At 35.1% G+C, this 19,980-nt stretch overlaps 1 protein-coding gene across 3 annotated transcripts in view; it reads left to right on the top strand.

Moving 5' to 3' along the window:
* Positions 1-19,980, top strand: part of ULK4 (unc-51 like kinase 4) — a 249,764-nt gene that overhangs the window by 27,868 nt on the left and 201,916 nt on the right. The gene's annotated exons all lie outside the window — the stretch shown is intronic.

Genomic DNA, 19,980 nt, shown 5'->3' with positions numbered 1-19,980 from the left:
AATTGTGTAAACTTGACAGAATCTGCTATTTACTATCTGTTTAAAGTGTGAGCGTGACATTTCTATGTCATGAGGTGAAGTCGTGATTTCAGTGTAATGAGTGTTTGAATGTAAGAGACCACTGCTAAACACAGGTAGCAAATATGCCTCCATACTGTGCAGGTCTGGTGTGTAGGTACATGCAGCTATTTCTTAATAGCTGACCTTATTGGCAATGCAGCTAAAGAATTTTTTGTTGTTCCAGGTCCCCCTGGTTTCTTCTTAATGAATATTAAGAATGGTTCTGATTATCTTGCTGTGTTGCTTAACATTTCAGTTCCACAGTGAAAGCTGAACTCAAAACATTTTTTGTTTGTTTTGTAAAGTTATGAAGTGGGGAAAGAGTCCTTATGGTTACAGTCACTGAAGCATGGTCCAAGTCTTTTGAGTACTGACAGTTGTATGTCCATTTAATTCCAGGTTGCAATTTAAGTGTGCTTTTGCATGTGGCAAATTTTTCTGATATTTACTTCTTAAAAGTTCCAGTGAAAGTACTCAAAAGTAATTTTGAGATGCTCATATAACTTTGGGCTTTAGGTGCTTAGCACAAATATATTCAGCAATGGTTTCCCTAGCTTCCCAGTTTCCATCATAGAAAATATATATGATAGTCTGTTTTGTGTATGTAAAAGATTGAAATAGTTTTACATTGAGCTATAACATCATTTTTTTCAAAGTGTTTCCATTTTTTGGTTTTTTTATATGAACTTAAAAATTGTTCTCAAATGTAATTTGGCATTTTTAGAAATATGCATATACTTAAATAAAGTTAACTTCAAAAGTTAAGTCTGAGACCAGTGGCATTCAAACTGGACTAGAAAGGAAAACTAATTTTCATTATCGCTTTCTGGCCCCATTCTTATGTTAATTGTATATATGTTCATTGGGAAAATAAGGATTTCTTATTTAAATTAAAAAATGTGAATTGTAATACTGTTCAAATGGCATCTACTGTGCTTACTGTAATTACATTAATTTTAAGTTTTTTCTCACAAAGTAATATCTCTGAATGAAAAAAAATCTAGAATGCTCATACAAAATTAGAATGAAGAAAAAAATTGAATCCTAGTATTTCCATGTTTTCAAATTTATTTTCGCATATGTAATCTAAAATCAGGTAACTGTAGGCTTGTACACAAGACTGGATAGTTGATTTACAGGAAAAGTAGGAAGGAGTCATTTAAGAATTTCTGATTTACAGAGTTCCCCACTGCTCCCTGCAAAGGAACTAGATGAACCTGTGAGTTTGTTGAACATTCTTGTGGACTGTCAGCTATTGTATGTTGTGTGATGCTTTAAAAAAAGTCAAGCCAAACATTTTAAACAGCATTATATACTGTATTAAAATATCATGCTATGATTTATCCTCTTAGATGAGCTGGCTGATGCTGTAGCTGAAGTTTTTTGGTGGCTGCTGTGATTTAGGAGATGTCAAAACCAATCTGTAGCTAGTCAAAAGAACAATCTAAAATGCCTCTTTGTTATCCAGGTCTTATAGACTAAAGATACATGACTGATATTGATAGTTGTTTCTATGTCTTGTTTCCTTTTCTATTCCTAGTAACTACTAATACAGTTTCCTTTTTTGACACCTGTTAGGCAGAGGTGATGCCTCAGTAGAACTATGTCCTATAGCCCCAAAATTTTGTTTCCAAGCCTGAAAAGTCAGTTCAGAGCCCATGAAGATACAATTCTGGAATTACTTTTGCCCTGTATGTGTACCATGCTATGTACACCAAGTTTTCTTTCCAATTTTTATCACTCAGTCATAGCCTCTTTGCAGCTCTTTGTTACCTCATTATGCACTCATCCAGTTATTTCTGATTTCTTTTGTACTTTTGAAGTACCACAGGACCTAATGGATACTCATGCAGGACACCACTGCTGGGCCTTACATGTTAAAATCTGGCTCTTCATTTCTGCCTGCCACTGTCTTTTACCCAGTTATACGTTTATTTAGGGATGGTTCCTCTATCTTTGAGGTTGAATCAGCACATTAACCTTTTCGTCCTTGTTGTTCAAGCAATTTGTTAAACAGTAGTAACGTAAGGTCCTGAAGAAGCAGAAAAACTTAAGAAAAGAAGTCTCATCCTCATGTTACAGGCTAAAGTAAACTTTCACGTACTGTGTGCCAAAAACCTTTATTTTGTTGGGTTTTGAAGAATTAGTGATTTTCCCATCTCTTAACTTTTTCTTAAGAAAAAAAATAGTATTCTTATTCAGGTAATCGGTGAACAGCAATTTGTTTTAAATGTAACCACCGGAGGTCACTAAAACGCAAAAATAAAATGCAAGCAAGCTATTTCACAGACTAGACAAACACTGGAACCGTATACTATCTTTTTTCCGCTGTAGTATTTTAATATGTAGGTCATATTAGAAAAAAAGCATAGTAAATGAATATTTATACCTGTGAATTCCCTTGCAGTTGATTTATTTCCAGTTAAGTGTTTTTTAGAAGAATACTGCATTGGTTAGAAAAAAAGACTGATCTTAGAATACAATAGGGAAATTGATCTCTTGTATAATTAAAGATGAAAACATTTTAGGTGTAATGTCTTCTATCTGGAAATTCCAGTAGAAGTTGTTGAAAGGCCAGTTTTTTTTCTGACTTAGTAATGTAATTTTTTTCCATGGAATTTGCTCTTTACAAATCTGAAACATCATTTCCTCTTATTTATTCCTAGTCATTTTAGGAAGACACTTAAACTTTAACATTTTATCTTTGTATTTAGGTTTTGAAACTGGTTCTTAAGGAACTAGATTCTATGAAAAAAAGATTCTTTCCAGGATTCTTGGAAAGAAAAACCTGCTTATTCTTCTTTTTACTGAAGAATAATACTTCCCAAGATAGGGAGACTTGCTTCTATCTAATGTGGCTTATTTATTGAAAGAAGCTGTTGTTCTTACCTCTCTGTGAATAGATTGGGCCTTCTGCCATGTAGGACACAGCCACTCTGATGTGAGATTTCAGACACAGTTTTTTATTTTGTTAAGAGGTGATAGAGCAACTTCACAGAATGCCTCCATTTCAGGGAGCTATGTCCGTCTCTGTTTGGTAGGAGACCAGCCGCCTCCACCTGTTGAGTCGTGCTTTCTCTGTTCTTTTGGAGGCAAAAATCTAGTCCTTTTCCTTACCTTTTTTAAATCTGCTGATTGGGAATGCCAGTCTCACACTATGACCGAGGCAGCTGTGCCTGGTTTTTTTACAGACCTGGGTACAGTGCTCTGCTGAGTGATTAAAGGGCTCAGAGAACCTGCTACAGCCTTCACACTGCAGGTTTCTTTGCAAAGCCTGTGGCTTATGGAATTCCATGGCCAAATTAGTAAACTAAATAGCCCATGGAGAATGACAGCATATTAGATGATTTCCATAGTAGTGACCTTAGAATGTGATTCCTTTGTCAAAGCAGTGGAATGTCCTGATTTCTGTTTCAATCCAAATTGGAACTCCATATAATTTGAGCCTTTTTTTCTGATTTTTTGAAGTACAATTTGGTGGTTGTTTTCTACAGCTGCATTGTAACAGGTGCAGTTTTAGAACCTGTAAATTCATATGTAGACTCTAGCTAGTCTGATTGTACTACTTTTGTCTAGGTCTGCAGTTTGTTGTCATTCAAATTCAGGCAGAATGCTGATTTTAAGTCGTGTTCCTAGCTTATGTCTATGATAACTCCTGTTTCTAGGTCTATCCATGTCTGCCCATATTATAAAGAGATTCAAATAAAAATGGTTTCATTTGGCCATTTATTCCCAACCTATTTAGTTTTAATGTTGTTTTATTGTAAATAACTTACTGAGTCTGCCCACAATTATAATAATTTCAGTGTATTTGTTTCCTTCAAAGGCACTTTCCTTGGTTTGACCTGATAGCTCTTAGGTCAAAACAAAAACCCCCAAAATAACAAACAAGCAAGCAAAAAAACAAAACAAAACAAAACCCCCCCAACCAAACAAAAAAAGATCCAATTAAAAAATTATCTGTAGGCAGGAGATGGGAGCTGTAACAAAGTGTGTGTGAGTACTTGCACATGTGCGTGCACACACACATGTCCACTGTTTTGTAAAATAATTAAAATCTTCAAGTTATGTTTCTGGCATAATCAGGATTGTGACTTAATAGTTTTGTAACAGTGAAAGGAGATTCAATTTAAGTTTTCTGAATGACTTTTAGTAACATTTCAACCTCTGTAATACATTTCTTCAATTTGTTTTCAACAACCCAGTCCACTAAATATAACGTACATACTTGCCTGGGACATGTGGCAGGAAGACAAACAAATAAAAGATAAATATTTCTTAGGCCAATTGGCCTCTGCTGGCAGAAACTCACTGAGTGTTTGAGAAAAGTTTTTCTGAGTGAATAAACAGAAAATGTAGATATAATTAAATTAACTACAATGAATCTGTCAAGAGTGGCAATTCTGGATTGTTAAAATATTAAGACCTTTTATCATAATTGAAGGAAGATGCTTTTTTTCCCCCTTTCAAAAAAATCGATTTTATCAATCCAGTCAATTGGGCTTGCTTTATATTTGGAATCTGCACCAGGTACGTAGTAGAAAACGTGGAAATTCTTAGCGAGGGAATGGAAAACTTACATTGCTGAATGCAGGATCAAATAACTTTTTGCAATTTTCTTAAACTAATTGCCTGATCAAAGCAAAACCTGTACACTTTTAAAAGACATCTACTTGACGCTATTTTCTTAGTCCTCTGTTTTTTTGAGAGATGAAATAGTAAATTTTCTGCTAAAATTATGTCAGTGGTGTTGCCCATATATCTCTTTGCAACAGTCTTCAATTTAGTTTGTATAATAGTAAAAATGCTGTGTGTTTTTTTGGTTGGTTTTTTTTCCCCGCCTACAAGACTGTTACTTTTGGGATAATTAAGAGCTTTGCTGCTAGGATTCTTTTCTTCAGTAGATAAATATCTGCATCTCTGGAAGATACAAAGCTCTCTGGCAGACCTTTGTCTGTGTTTTCAATATTTCATTCAGGATTCTAGGCATAATTTATATTCCTCCTAAATTGATACTATGAAACACCAAGTCGGTGTTCTTCAGCTACTTCTATCATAAAGACGATAGTGACCTGGGCTATTGTAAGCTTCAGAGAGAAGCTTGTTAAGGGAGAATTAAGGGTAACATACGTGAGGGGGAAAAGGCAGACTCTACATTCACATACAGCATGTGGATGCCTACTGATTTCCTGAAGTCTTTATATGTATCACAGTTGAGAGGCGAAACAGCTTCCCATCAGATGTTTTCATACTTAGTTTCCCCCTACTTCTGGGAGCTTTTCGGCAGACACAGAAGTGAACACGTATGTCGGTAGGTGGCTAGGTGCAGTGCTTCAGTTTTAAGGGACTGGTGTGAACCTCTGATCTGCCAGTCTTTCTGTATCCCTTCTGAAAGTCATATGCTGTTATACAATGGAGAGAAGTGGTGTTTTACTGTATCTACTTACAGCTTTATAGCAAGAGCATGTATGTTGGTCTTCTCATATTATATCTGAGTATTCTGAACACTGAGCTTTGAGATATTTGGGGTTTACATTTCTTTGTTATGATGAGATCAGGTTTTTTTGTGTAGCAGGAATGTATCTCAAAAATGTCCCGAGCTGATGAACCATCACTATTGACTGTGATCTTAAGATGAGTAATCAATAGGGAACTGATCTAGATTAGAAGGAGCTCTTTGTTTTATATCAGGCTCATTTAAACTTGCATCCGTTCTGTCATCCAGCTCAATGTGTGAATGCTGGTGCTAGCCCAAAGGAGGAGATAGAGCAATATTGAGTCTGGTTTTATTGATGGTAACACTAGATATACTGGCTTGAAATGGCTGAAATTATGGTATCAAACTCTGACTGAATGTCTCTGTGTAGCAAATAAGAATATGGAACAGTCTGCTGAAGTGTGCCATGTAGTCAATGTTAAAAAATTCTGCAGCCAATAAGTCTTTCTATGCATGTTCCTCTTGTCTGTCATTCATTCACCTGTCTTGCATTCAGTTCAATTATTAGGACTAGATAGAGAAGTGAGAGCTCATTCTTCTTTAGACTAATAGGCATACAAATTTGGTTTTTAATCATACATACTCTAAATCAGAATGGTCTTAGATTTACACCATAGTTTTGAACTTTTAGTATATTAAACTTATCTATATTTTTTCAGGAAAAAAGAATTTTAATTTAAAAAGAAATTGCGTTTTTATTTTTGAGAATGCTGAGGTTTATGGTTCCTAACTTGAGCAATCAGATAGCATTAAAAGTACGAAAGCATCAAACTGAATATTTTGAATGAAATACTTCTCTAGTTACTGGGTATGACTTTCTGTTTCCAATTATAACTTCAAAGCATTTTCTGATTACTGTTTTCCCACTTTTTCTTTCTACTAGGCAAAACATAGGATTTCTGTTAGATATTATCAAGTTTGTAGCTTAGTGTTGAGTTTTGTTCAAATCCACCCCACCCCATTGCCCCATAATATTCTCTCAGCCTGGGTTTTAAGGTAGAGGGGGGGACGTCCCCACCATCAACTTTTACTGAAATGCTATGTCCAATTCAAGTTCACTTATCTAAAAGAAAGGCATTGTAGGAGTTAAAGGTGAGATTTGGAGGAAAACCAAGAACGATCAATTAGAAGACCTCTGAGGGTATTGAAGAGTGTCAGATTCTTTAGTAAAAAATCTTTGAATTATCCTCAAATGCTGAATGACATAGGGAAAAAATATATTGGAATGTTTTTCTCATGTTGTAGTTTAAGAATAAAGCCACTTCATGAAGTTGAAAAGTGGCAAATTAAGATCCAATGAGAGGATGCGTAATGATACAAAGAAGTGCCTTTCCACATGAGAAAGTGAAAGCTGGGAAGCTGGCAATTTTCAGAGAACTTTTGTGTTGGTATAGGTGATGGGAGTGTCTGACATACAATAGCAAGTGCTGGCAAAACATTTCTGAAAATTTCTAACGGTGCGTGCCTCAGTTTTAAGGTCGGTACCTAACTGGACTTGGAAGATAATTTAAAGTAGGGTGTCCAAGTTCCCTTTGAGGGTTTTTTGAACCTTTTTTAAAAAAGCATCTGGAGCTGACCACTCACAAATCTTAAAAGCAGTTTGATCCAGCTGACATCTTGTGGTTTTTATTGGCAAAGATTTATCTTGTGAAATGATTTCTTTTATGATTTCTTTCCATATATTTTGATTTTAGATAGAGTAACACTTTTTTTAGGATAAAAATAGTCATACAAACCCTTAATTTACTGTCACAGTTGTTTATAACTGGTATATACATTGACTTATGTCAGATTCTTCTTTATATTTATTGAATGTGTTGTTTGTAGCTGGGAGGACTCATTTACCTTTAATATTGTTGTGTATCTTTTTAATGTTGCTTATTTCAGAAGTAAACTTATTTTTTGAAGAAAGAACACTAAAATCTACTTCAATTTTCGAGTGAAACATTGGGGGAAAAAATATTACCTTTATTCTTCTGTATATGTGCTTTGAGACTGATGTGCAGTGTGGGTGTAAGATTGCCATATTTAAGTTGCTTATGTATAGGGTAACACATCTTAAATCAGAGAACATTTTAAACTGGTTCTTCATAATTGGTTATAATGATAGAAGTGTTTCATGTGTCACCAGACAGCTTGCAGGACTATTTCAGCGTATAAATCCTGTAATCACTTTTTTTTTTAATACTAACCATTTGATATCTTTGGTCATCTTGACTGTAATATTTTTGCAACACAAGCTGTGAGACTTCTATTTAAAGCATAATGTGACTTTGTTTTCTGGACAAATGGCCATTCCCACTGTATTTCTTTTTAAAGTGGGAAATGTTTCTTATTTCACTTGCTCTGCTTTAAGCTTTTAATTTTTTTTAACATTGCATAGTCATTTACTTTGTACAGTTAGCTATTTGCATATTACCTCAGCTAAAGAAACATAATTATCTCACAAAAATGCTGTTAAACAATGACTTCTTTAACACAACTAGTATTTGAGGCTTAAGATCTCATATTTTACCTTTTAGCATAAAACAATCATACAGTTTAAAATGTAGCTGTTTAAACTCTTTGTATGACATGCTATAACTCCATTTTTTCTTTCATTCTATGCATTATAATGTAAATGTACAGTGAGAATAGTTTTAAGTCCTACTTAGTTAAAATATTTTACATTTGTAGTTAAAAGTAATATTTTTTCACTATAATATAATAACTCTCTATATTACTATTGATTATTTTTTTTTTTTTACTTAAATTCTGTGGTAGTGAAGTAAGTTGCCACGTTTTAAGTTGGTTATTCCACTGTCCTAGATTATTCCCAGGTATCTTTTGCAGACAAGCGGCTCCCATTGAAGGGAGTTTTACATGCAAGACAACTGTAGAATCAATAATTTCTTTTAATGGGAATTATGTCAGGGAGGACTAAATTTACTCAAAAAACCTGAAATACTTCATTTCTTATTTTCCATTTCAGAACTGGAAATATGTAAAGAAATTTCTACTGTGTAAAACCTACTAAGAAACAGACTTTGACCCAATAGTTCTTACTTTTTAAAAGTAACATAATCATAGATGTTAGGCTAGTAAATAATGCTTATGTTTTTCCTTCAATTCAGCTGCATAGAGAACTTAAAACATATAATTTACATATGTTTTCTGTCCCTAAGTCTCCCAATTTCATATTTGCCTTGAGAGCAGAGGTTGCTGTTAAGCAGGAGGAGTGTAAAAGAAATTAATAGTTCATGGATTAGTTTGTGCAAGCCATCCTTTTCTAGGGCTGCAAAGACTAAAACCTGGAAGCTGCTTTGATTTGGAAGGCATCTGGAGGAGTCTTGAATAGGATTTCCCTTTTTGGTTTGATCCTAAGGTGATAAGCAGTTTCAGGTTAACTTACTTCCAGAAGAAAATGATGATTGTGTGAAGTGTACCACGTACCTGACAGCTGCCTTTATTATGTATGTACTGTGCAGCAGGAAGCTTAGTTTTTCTGACTGTTGTACTATGTAGGCTTTTGCTGAACTAATTTCAGTTCCCCCCTCCTCTGGCATCAGTTTCCTGAGGCTTTAGCATATCACTTGTGTCCTGCTCTGTGTATGCATGGAATAATTTTGCTTTTATTTGTTGTATTTGGGAATCTAAACTGAAAATGATATCTTAGAGGTTTTTTGCTTTATTCGTACACACACAGTGCAACATGAATAATGCATTTGATTTTTTTTTTATAAAGAAAAAAAAAATCAAGACAAGTAAGAGCAAATCCCAGATGGGAAATTTGAAGTACCTTGCTGCTTTTTTCCCAAAAACTTAAGGGTGGTTATCCTGCAGCATTAAAAATGGAAAGATTCAGCCTGTCAATGGTACTAAATGAATGTGATGTTAGCAAATAAACTGTCAGCCACTTCACCAGTTACCTTTGGGAATATATCCTTAGCTTTCTTTGTAAAGCCTGTACTCTCAAGAGCACTGAGAGCTGTTTCATGAAGAGGGAAAAATTCAAAATATTCTAAAGCCCCAAGAGCACTTACTGCCTGCAGTTCCCTCTCTAATTAACGTAAGGCAGCTAAATCTGTATGTAGGAAATGCAGTAGGGATACTTGAACGCTCCTTACTTTTACTGCTAACAAGCAGATCTGTCTGCTAACAGAGCCTGCTTTCTCATGAATTGATTTGCACTTGGCTGACTTCTAAACTTAATTATATGAAGGCTACCATTTAGCGTATTCATCTCTTTCCTTGTTAGCTATCTCAAAGTTTAAACAGAAAATCCTTGGTTTAGGAGGGCGTGTTCTAAAACTTAATAATGTCTGAACTTCTTCTGTCTGTAGTGTGTTCAAAATTTTTTCATGTATGTATTGCCTTTTTAAAAATAAATGAGTTTGTATGTTGCTGTTTTGCTTCTAGAGGTTTCAAAAAAAAGTAATATTTTTTTTTAATTTTTTTTTTTACTCTTACTTTGGTAGAAATTGGGTAAGAAGTGTCAAATGTTTGCAGGGGACAATGCTGAAATGAGTGTCTGAATGCTTTTCTTTTTATGTTATCCCAGTTTTAATGAAAACAACACATTAAAGTAAGAGTATAGAATTTTGTATGGTTGTGTATCACGTGACTGAGATATGAATTTGTCACGTGTTGTAGATCTAAATTAGATGTGTTCTTGGACTAGTATTATCTGGCATCATGGATAGACTTTGGTCTTTGCTTGTAGCATCAATTTATGTTACTTGCACTGGCGTACTGTGGGTAAATTTTGTAGAGCAAAATGAAAATTAAGGTAAATCTCAAAATGAATAGTTTGAAACTGATATGTTTCTCTTATTTCTTAGATTTGTAAAAGGCTTCTCTTAGTTCCAAATAACTTTTAGGTTCCTCTTAGTTTCAAATAACTTTTCTAGCTAATTTGAACTTTTAATATGTTAAAGAAGAGGTACACTACAGGGCAAAGAATTTTATGTATTAAGGAGGACAGCTCCAGGAGATCTTTTAAAGTTTATTATTTCTAAGACAAATCTGTTTACAGTGTATGATTTCCCCCCTTTCCGTTTTTCTGTTTTACTGTGCAGCTGACAGCTGTTGCTTTATGAGTAAATGGATATGTCATATACACTGGAGATATGCATGGGGTGTGAAAGGCTAAGTGAACTAGATGGAATATTGTTTCTGTAGTTAACAATAACCTAGCAAGAACACATTTTTTTCCTGTGGAAGAAGTGAAAGACTTGCTTTTCTTACATTGCTACAGTATCAGCAGAACCATCAAATACATACAGGAGACAGTTAAGTTAGCATTCTTGCTGTGAGCAAGAGAGACCACACTGAAGAATTTTTCATACCTAAGCTTCCTGACATGAAATACATGACTCTTTCTACTAATTCTGGAAAACACGTATTTATGTGTGGTTTTAAATATTTCCTGGCATAATTTTGATGCTGCTTGCCTGGTGTTTGCAAAGTCACGTCATATAACATTGCCATTCTATGTTGTGCTGCTATTAGTCCTCTTTTTATTAAAGCTTGACATAACTGAGAATTTGGGTTTAATATATTTTCTATACTTTTAATTTCTTTTCAGTCATCCAGCTTTGTGTCAACGTGAATTGTTGTACACTTTGCTCATTGAAGTGTTTAGCTCTTGCAACTAAGTATGTACCTTGAAGAATGAACCTAAAAGAGAACCCTTTTCCCATTTTATTTTGTCTCACACTTGCAAATTAATCAAATCATAGACTAGTAAGAAAAGTAGAAAAATCCAGCCTTCTTCCCTAAAGCACATGCCTTCTTGATTGACACAATTAGGCTACAACATGTTTTAGTGATAGAAATTGCACACTGGCTGTAGCTGAAAAGCCTAATTTCCTACTGCCTTGTGGTTACAGCACTAAAAGACACTGAAATCAGGCTCAGTGTTAGGCAAGATCAGTTGTATATGGCTTGCAGTCCTAGATTTTCCTCTGAACGCCAGCTCTTTCAGCTATCATCTGGAAATATAATGCGATTTTTTTGGTCTGAAACACATTTTTAAAAGTAATTCTGTAGAGAAGAAGGAAATTCCTAGCCAGATGTTGTTCTGGCTTGCATTCTTACAGTAGAATGCAGGAATTTGCAATAATCAATAATGAGACCTAATTTCAAAGAACATTTGTGGAAAATCCTCTATGTCTATAGAGTATGTTAAAGTAAGAGAAATTCTATATCGAATTAACCAATCTAAAACATCCTACATGGATATTTTATTGATGGATATTGGTTTTAAAGAGTGTCATCAGCATGGCTTCTAAATCAAGTGGATAACAGGCCCACTACCTGGAAGCAGAAGATGTCTTAGAGTAACCTCACATTGAGTTATGAAAAGAATAAAAATTCAGCAACTTGATATTGAGAAAAGGCAAGCATGAATGGTAGAAACCTGCATATAATGATGATAGTAAAATATAGGAAAACAAAAAAGGAGAGAGAGGGGAAAAGGCAAGGAAGAATTAAAAAAAAAAAAAAAAAAAAGCCCTTTCCTTTGAATGCTGCTGCCAAATCTTATTCTGTGAAGACCGGTTTCTATTTCCAGTTATTCTAGTTATTTTAGATGTAAAGCAGCTCCAGCTGATAGCCACTGACCTCAGTTATTAAGGCAGAAATCTTTCTAATTCAGGGACCCTTCAATTTCTGGGCTCCTGAGCAGTTTTTTTCTTTCCTGCCCTTGGCAAAAATGAAAACAGGATCTCTCTCCTGTTTGAAGCAAATGTTTTTACCTAATCCTTCCTGTCATTAAACAGCTTCAAATTCAAGGGCTGGGGTGGAAGTCAGATATGTTCATTAACACCTGCAACTGACATCATGTAATAATACATCTGTCGTGACAAACTAGGAGGAATAACAGCTATAAATTTTTTTCTTAAAAAAACCCAACCAACAAACAAACAAACCCCAAAGCTTGTAGACAGTTCTTTTAGCTGCATTTTTTGTTAGTCAACATAACAGATTTGTAAGTTAATTCCTACTATTTGTGTCCGCTTGTATCACTTTGGGATCTTGAGTTGATTCCAAAGGAAGTTGATGGAGCCTCCAGTTGAGTTAATGACATCTGGTTGGCTACTCATCTGCTAAGACCTCTTCCTACAGCAGTTATGTAAAAGTTGAAAAGGTAAGAGTTTGTATGGTGAATCAATTTTGCATTGTATTCCATCTAGAAAAATGTCACACATCCATCTGGTATTGCTCCCTGGAGGAGCTATATTTCTGCATAAACTCTGCAATATGTTGTACATCTGCTTATCTTTTTTTCTACATTCTGGACAACGTTAGTACCACATCCATAGTCTGCTGGTCAGACCTCCCTTCAGTCCTCCTTCTTCCATCACCCAGTTTATTGTATTGAACACAAAATTTGCAAAACCTGAATATTTCGCCGTTTCAGACCCTTTCTTCTTGTATCTGCACCCTATACAAGTTGGACAAAACTATCTGTTTCCATCTTGCCACCTAACTCTTCAGTCAAGCCACTTGTTTATTTCAGGATATTTAACTAGCTTTCACTGAGGTGTAGTGGATCACAGGTACACATGGATCCAACTCCTGATTGATTTGTTAATCCCTTGTAATATTTTAACTCTTAATTTTTGTGGAGAGTTGACCTTGGCTGGGTGCCAGGTGCCCACCAAGCTGCTCTATCACACCTCTCCTCAGCAGAACAGGAGTGTGGGGGGAAAATAAGCCATTTGTGGGACGAGAGAAAGGCAGATTAATAAAGCAATAGCAGAGAACATGCGTGTGGAATCAAAGGGAAACAAAAGATGTTATTCTCTACTTCCCATCAGCAGGCAATGTTCAACCACTTCCCAGGAAGCAGGGCTTTGGTATGGGTAGCGGTTGCTCCAAAAGACAAATGCTGTAAATAAGAATGCCCCCACCTTCCTCCTCCTTTTTCTTAGCTTTTATATCTGAGCAGACGTCATATGGCATGGAATATCCCTTTGGTCACTCTGGGTCAGCTGTCCTGACTGTGTCCCCTCCCGAGATCTTTCTCACTACCACCCTGCTGGTGGGAGCAAGGGAATGTTGGAGAGACAGCCTTCATGCTGTGCGAGCACTGCTCAGCAGTAGCAAAAAACACTGGTGTGTTATCACCACTTTTCTAGGTACCAGTACAAGCACAGCACTGGGAGGGCTGCTATGGGGATCAGCCCTGCCCAATACAATACTCTATTGAGAAGGGAAGTAGGCAACATGCTCGAGATGTTTGGAGAAGGCTGCTCGTCTCTTTTTTTTTTTTTTTTTTTTTTTTTTTTTTTTTTTTTTTAAATGCGCCATTTTAAAGATGCATACTTGGTATAAATATTGCTGTAGTTTCTTTTCTCGTTAGTGATAATATAACCACGGCATACTTTGTTCGCTTATTGAGAGTGCTTTCACATTACTTCTCCACGTTATGTGATGTGTGTATACACAAGAAAATGAACGGAAAACTAATTTCCATTGTGCTTGAACCACTGGCAGTTTTGTCACTGTAAGGGTTTTCAGAATTACAAGTACGTTTTAATTCACACTAATACTTGCTAATAGTCATGCTAATAGATCAGAGATGGAGCAGTATGGTAAATCTATACGTTGCCTCTTTACATCTTAAGATCTAAAATACCTTCTTTTTTACTATGCTGTGATTTTTACTTATGGACTCCTGAAACTGGAGAGAAACTTCTAGATACAGCTTGAAATGGTTTGAGAATCTACTACAGGTAGTAGTAATACATCAACTCCACACACTAGTGTAGATGAAGGTAATGACTGTCTATTCAGTTATGAATATTTCTTCTTTCTTCTCTTCTTGTCTTCTATGATATGATATAATATTCTATGAATATTTTTTCTTGTCTTCTACCAGACAGTGTAGGACTTGCAGTTCATTACTATTTACTTCTTTAAAAGGGAAAATATAGGCAAATTGAAAAGAAAAAATAATGTACTGTAGGGAAGAAGGAGACTTTATTTATCAGACTTCATAATTCAAATAAACTTAATTTTTCTGTTGTGTGTTTTACCAGGTAATGTACTTTATCTAAAATTTATACCGCCTTTTAACATTGAATCAAAGCTTTTGGGCAGAGTTTTTTCAAGTCTTATATTTTGCCTTATGAAAGGATGAAAGAATATTTTAAATCTTGTGCAAATCACTATTGTCAAGATCAAAAGTAATCTGTGCACATGACACAGCAGGAAAAATAGCTTGCTGTTTTACTTATAGGACATTTAAAATATGTTCTTAAAATTACATATTCATAAATGCTTTATAGTATATAACATTAAATGTATTTTGATAAAAGTATTTGTGTATATGTATAATGGTGCTTATAATGTAGATGATGAATTAAAACTTTGTGTTTCATAGCTTCTGTGGCGGAGAACACATGAAGATCTTAAGTGTGGTTAACGGCACAGACACTCTTCCTGTTCAGTATGTGATGTGTTCTGTGAGCTCCTGTTTCTTGCACTTGTTTAATATTTGATTACTTAAATGTGTTCAGTGAACAGAGGAAAATCATAGAGCAAATGTTAGACTGCATGCTCTCCAGAGAAAGAGAGGCCATTATCTGATCATGGTAAATATAGACTTGTATTTGAGAGACCATAAACATTTAAGAACAGTGAGTATTCCCTATGACATGTACTGACTTCATGTTCAGTGCCTTCTGCCACATTACCCCCATACAGTTCTATTAGTCTGTGGTTCTGCTAATTTAATTGTGCTTTTCTTGTTATTAATCTACTTGCTGTTACTAAAATTAACCTTTAATGGACATCAACTCCACACACATAAAAATTCATGCAACTTACACTGTTTCTCTTTAACAAAGGTTTAACAGTTTTGTCATGAGTCAGTCACTAATCGTATGGCTCAGATTTCTTCAGACAGGTTTCTCTCTTGTTTAATAAACCAGTTTTCTTTAAAATGAACATTTGAATTTACTGCAGTGTTGACTAGCTTTTTGGCAGTTTTTGTTAGTGCACAGAAAAGTAACTTCTTAGTTTGAAGTTAGTTAACTCAGTTTTACCACTTTTCATTCAAATATGAGAAAAGAGCAGGAATTGGAATATCAGGAGAATGACTTCCTCTTCTTATCACTTCAGCATAAAAATAATAACTAGGTCTGCTAGTCCTGAAATCTAGGAGAGTGAGAAACAGTAATTTCTGTTCACCAATATCAAACATTGTTCTTTGTTTTCATTATAATTAATTTTAAATCTTAAATTCTTAATTTTAATGAACAACAAAAAACCCATGAAAGATGGAAAAATCTAGCCAGTATTATTTAATGTTAATGACAGTTTTGAAAAATTTCAAGTGAGTAATAAGGCAGCCAAACAGAATAATAGTGAGAATATAAGGGAGCAAAGGAATAGTTTACTAAAAACAAAGTTTTAATTATTTAATTATTACTAAATACAAAATCTAATTCACATAAGATTCTGAGAAATTCAGGACTGCATGCATAAATTTATTTAGATAGTGTATCATAACAATTTGCCATTATTAAATTTATTAACTGTGATTTGGGAAAATGAAGGTGCAAAACAAGTTTAGTGTTGATACTAAATCAGGGTTTTCTGCTGGATGAAATATATCATTAAAGCTGATAATCCTGAACAGCCTGCCTTGATTCTCTATAGCAGATGTACAATTTGATTTCTTCATCGAGTCCTGCCTGCAAAGAAGCAGGCAATTGTAACTTAGGTATCATGATGATTTAATGTTCCTAGCTAGTCTGCTGGGACTATTGTCTGCAGCTTGTGTTACCACATAGCTCTTCAGTTTTGTGTAGTCTAACTACTATTTTCATGACATGTTCACCCTCAATCTAAAGAGACAAAGTTTAGAAGTGTTAACTGAATATGGATAATTTCTGTTAATGCTGCAGCACTGAGGTACTTTTAGTAGTATTGATTCCACAGTGAAAGTTCTCAAAATATGTATTTCATCACAAAAGCAAGAGTAGTTTTGTATAGCTGTAGAAAACAAATCTAATAAAGGAGAAAATGATGTCATTGTGTGTTCGTCATTTAGTGCAGAACTGCACTTGAAACAACCTGAGTACTGTTTTCTTAAGCTGATATATTAGAAGCTTGAAAACCTACTGATACATTTATTTTTGAAATATGTAAGTGCAGTGCTGTTTGGAATGGCAGGCTATTTAAAGTTCCTGAATAACTTCTGAGGAAATGTTCTGAAAGCAGTTAAAGAAAACAGTTAATGAACATAGCAGTACATTAAGAAAAAGGGGGAGGGGAAAGGTCAAAGTTTGTTTAGTAGATTTTTTTTGCTTTCGTTTGAACACTACAATTCCAATTTTTATATGATTTCTCTGTACAAAGACTGGAGTTACGAAGCTGTTAAGGTCAGAAGGTGAAGGAAAATCAAGGAAAGCTGAGGATAAAAACTCTTCAGTGCACTGAGGAAGAAGCGCTGTACTCCCAAGTATATCTGTAAAGTATTTTTTTTTTTAAAAGTAAATTTTATAACTTTTAGGACTGGAAGTTGTTGTTTCCTGGGGTGATTGTTAAACTCAGTAAACTCTTGGGGTTTTTTCTTGTTGTTTTTTTGGTTTATTACTTTCTGATTCACCTTTCAGTTCCCTTTATGCTTTTTAGCAATGTTTGTGATGGAATCTCCACAGAATAGTTGGTTGCAAAGTCTGCTAAAATGAGACTAATTTTCAGATTATTTTCTTTGAGTTTTGGAGAAGTTTGTGTCAATATTTTACCTCTGTTTATGTAGATGGAAATGACAGTAAGGTTGGAGACTGCAAAAACATTATGACTTGCAAAAATATAAATTGCATTTCATATTAGCAAAAGGTTCAGGAAACAATATTTGTTTACTGAGCAAGTGATTTTAGGCATTTATGAATTTTTCAATGTAAAAAATTTAAACCTTGTAATGGAAGCTGTTCAGAATCCAGCCATATAGTCTACAAGTAGTTTTCCGATAAAGATCTCTAGAAGATGATGTCTTGCAATAAATCTGAAGTGACTTGTAAGATGCTGATAAGCATTAAGGTAGTTTCTTATATCAGGTTATTCGCTGTTCTGAACGGCAAGTCAGGTATGATAATGAACTACTGTTTTTTCAAGATCATGCATATTTTTACTGGTCCTCTCTCAGAAAACAACAGAATTTTTGTCTCCTGCCTAGAATACCTCTCAAGTTAAAATACTTTATGAGCTATGCTGTTTTTCTATGTGTTTGTTCTTTGTGGATAAAAAGTTAAATTACGTTTTTACTTTTTTAATTGGTGGATATGTAGTATACATGTTTCACCAAGAATTTAATAACGTATTACATATTTTTTGTAATATTTTTTTTTCTGGGGTGTATGCATAATGCCAAATTTGCTATCTGCTTTGCAGTGATCAGCAGCCAATATATGTGTCTTGGCATTTATATTCATTGCTTGATATGGGGTGGAATTTATGTTCAAAATGTCTTACGTTCTTTAGATTTCTGAAAAAACTCTCAGAGTAATGCTTTCTTTTTAGCTGCTTCTTGCTTAATGACTAGATGGGACTGTGCTTTGCAAGGCCTTTTGAGGTAGTGGGGAGAGCATGTTTTGAAAGTAGAGAGCCAGGACTATTTCAAGTAACTTTTGCCTTTGGCCCGCCCAACTCTTCTCATGATTTGTGAGAAAACCACAGTGTTGGTGTTGGTGGTTTGGTTGGTGTCGATGGTGGTGGTTTGGTTGGTGTTGGTTTTTAATTATCTTTTTTGTGTGCTACTCAAATTAAAGAGTATGTATCTTCGTGACTGAAAAGCATCCTTCAGTTACCACACATCTCTTCAAAGGTATATCACATTAAATCCCTTTCAGAGGAGGGACTGTAGATTGCTTGACTCTTGTCTTATGGAGTAATGCTGAAGTGGCTGTGGTCCACAGTTTTCTAACAAGAGAAACTAAAATTCCTTGGGACCTTTGTTGTAAATTTTTCATGTGGATGACAGTATCACCTTTCTGTCACTCTAGATCAAACTCTTAATCTTGCATACTTCCCTTAGTCTCCTTCTGCATTCACATTGTCCTTTCATCTACATCTGTTTCCTCAACTTCAAGCTTCCCATTTCCTAAGTTTTTTCCGCTCCTATATTTGTAACACACAAGCTACACTACTTCCTTGGTTATGTCCAGAAAACGTGTTTATCTCTATTTTTCTTTTGAGCTGCATCCATCCTTTGTCTGGCTAGTAGCTACAGTACCAGAAAAAAATTTTGGAAGCAAGATCTGCTGTTGTAGCTACAATGTAGGTAAATGAATGTGGCTATATTTTGTCATCCCTCATTATGCTGGTGCTTTTCTTCCAGTTCAGAAAAGTGCACAATGTGGCATTATAATCAGCAACAGCATGTGTTCACTCTCTGTGGCCTCATACTCAACCCAGGCTACAGTCTGTCTTTACCACTCCATCCCTGTCACATGATATCCCGTGCTTGGAGTGTGTTGGTAAAGAATGTGAAAAAGTTAGAGAACACATAATGGCAAACAAATCACAGATTAACCACCACAATTTAACCAGATTTTGTGAACTGCTTGACTTCTCCAGGTCACCAAGTGGGGTGATTCCACGTTTTAAGTGTACTATCTGAAATACCAGTCTCTGCTGTACACTGGGCTGTATGAGTATTTCAGCTGAAAACCAGTTATCTGAGCTAACTCTCATGGGTTACCTGAAAATCTCTGTCTGCTGTGACTGCTTTTTTCTGTTTAGAGAAAGCTTCTTAACAGAGGCAAAACTATGAAGCTTGTAAGTGTTAGGGTGGTGGGATTCAGTCAGCTGAAGTGAATTGAGCAGTTTCTTGAGTGTGCAATGAAGCTGATGCTCAAGTGAGTTGGACTTGGATCCTCCACAGAAGGAGAAAGAAGCCCACATTGGCAGGCCCGTAATCAGAACTGAAAAATTCTTATCTTTTTGTTGGATTGAGACCAGTCTGAAAGAATGGCTGTCAGGTTCTCACTTTAAACCTCATGCAAAGTTTCAGAGTATCTGAGGAAACTGACTGCATGAAGTGGTTTCCCAGAACTGCTGCTGTTTAGACCCCTTGTGCCCAGGTTGAAATGTTGCATGTTTGTATTCAAATAGAATATAGATGAATAGAATGAGACGAACGATAGAAGTCTGTGCTCTGTATGCAGATAATACAATACTTGCTTAACTGGGGAAAACACTAGAGAAATTTTTTTTGTCTCCTTAACTTTTCTGTATTGTTTAACTGTATTAAAAGTAGTTTTAAACTAAAGAGAACAATAAAAAGTCTGTTACAGTGATGCAGTACTTATTTCATTATGTTTTGATTAGTTAGATGATCTTTGTTGTATAAACATTTCTGCTTCTTATCAGATATTTGTAGTATCATCAGTATCTAAGGCCCGGACTTAATGACTTTGGGATAGGAC

The sequence above is a fragment of the Falco rusticolus genome, chromosome 4 (genome assembly GCF_015220075.1).
Source record: "Falco rusticolus isolate bFalRus1 chromosome 4, bFalRus1.pri, whole genome shotgun sequence".
NCBI classification, from domain to species: Eukaryota; Metazoa; Chordata; class Aves; order Falconiformes; family Falconidae; genus Falco; species Falco rusticolus.
Note: the sequence above shows the minus strand (reverse complement) of the source record. Positions and strands in the feature narration are given on the sequence as shown.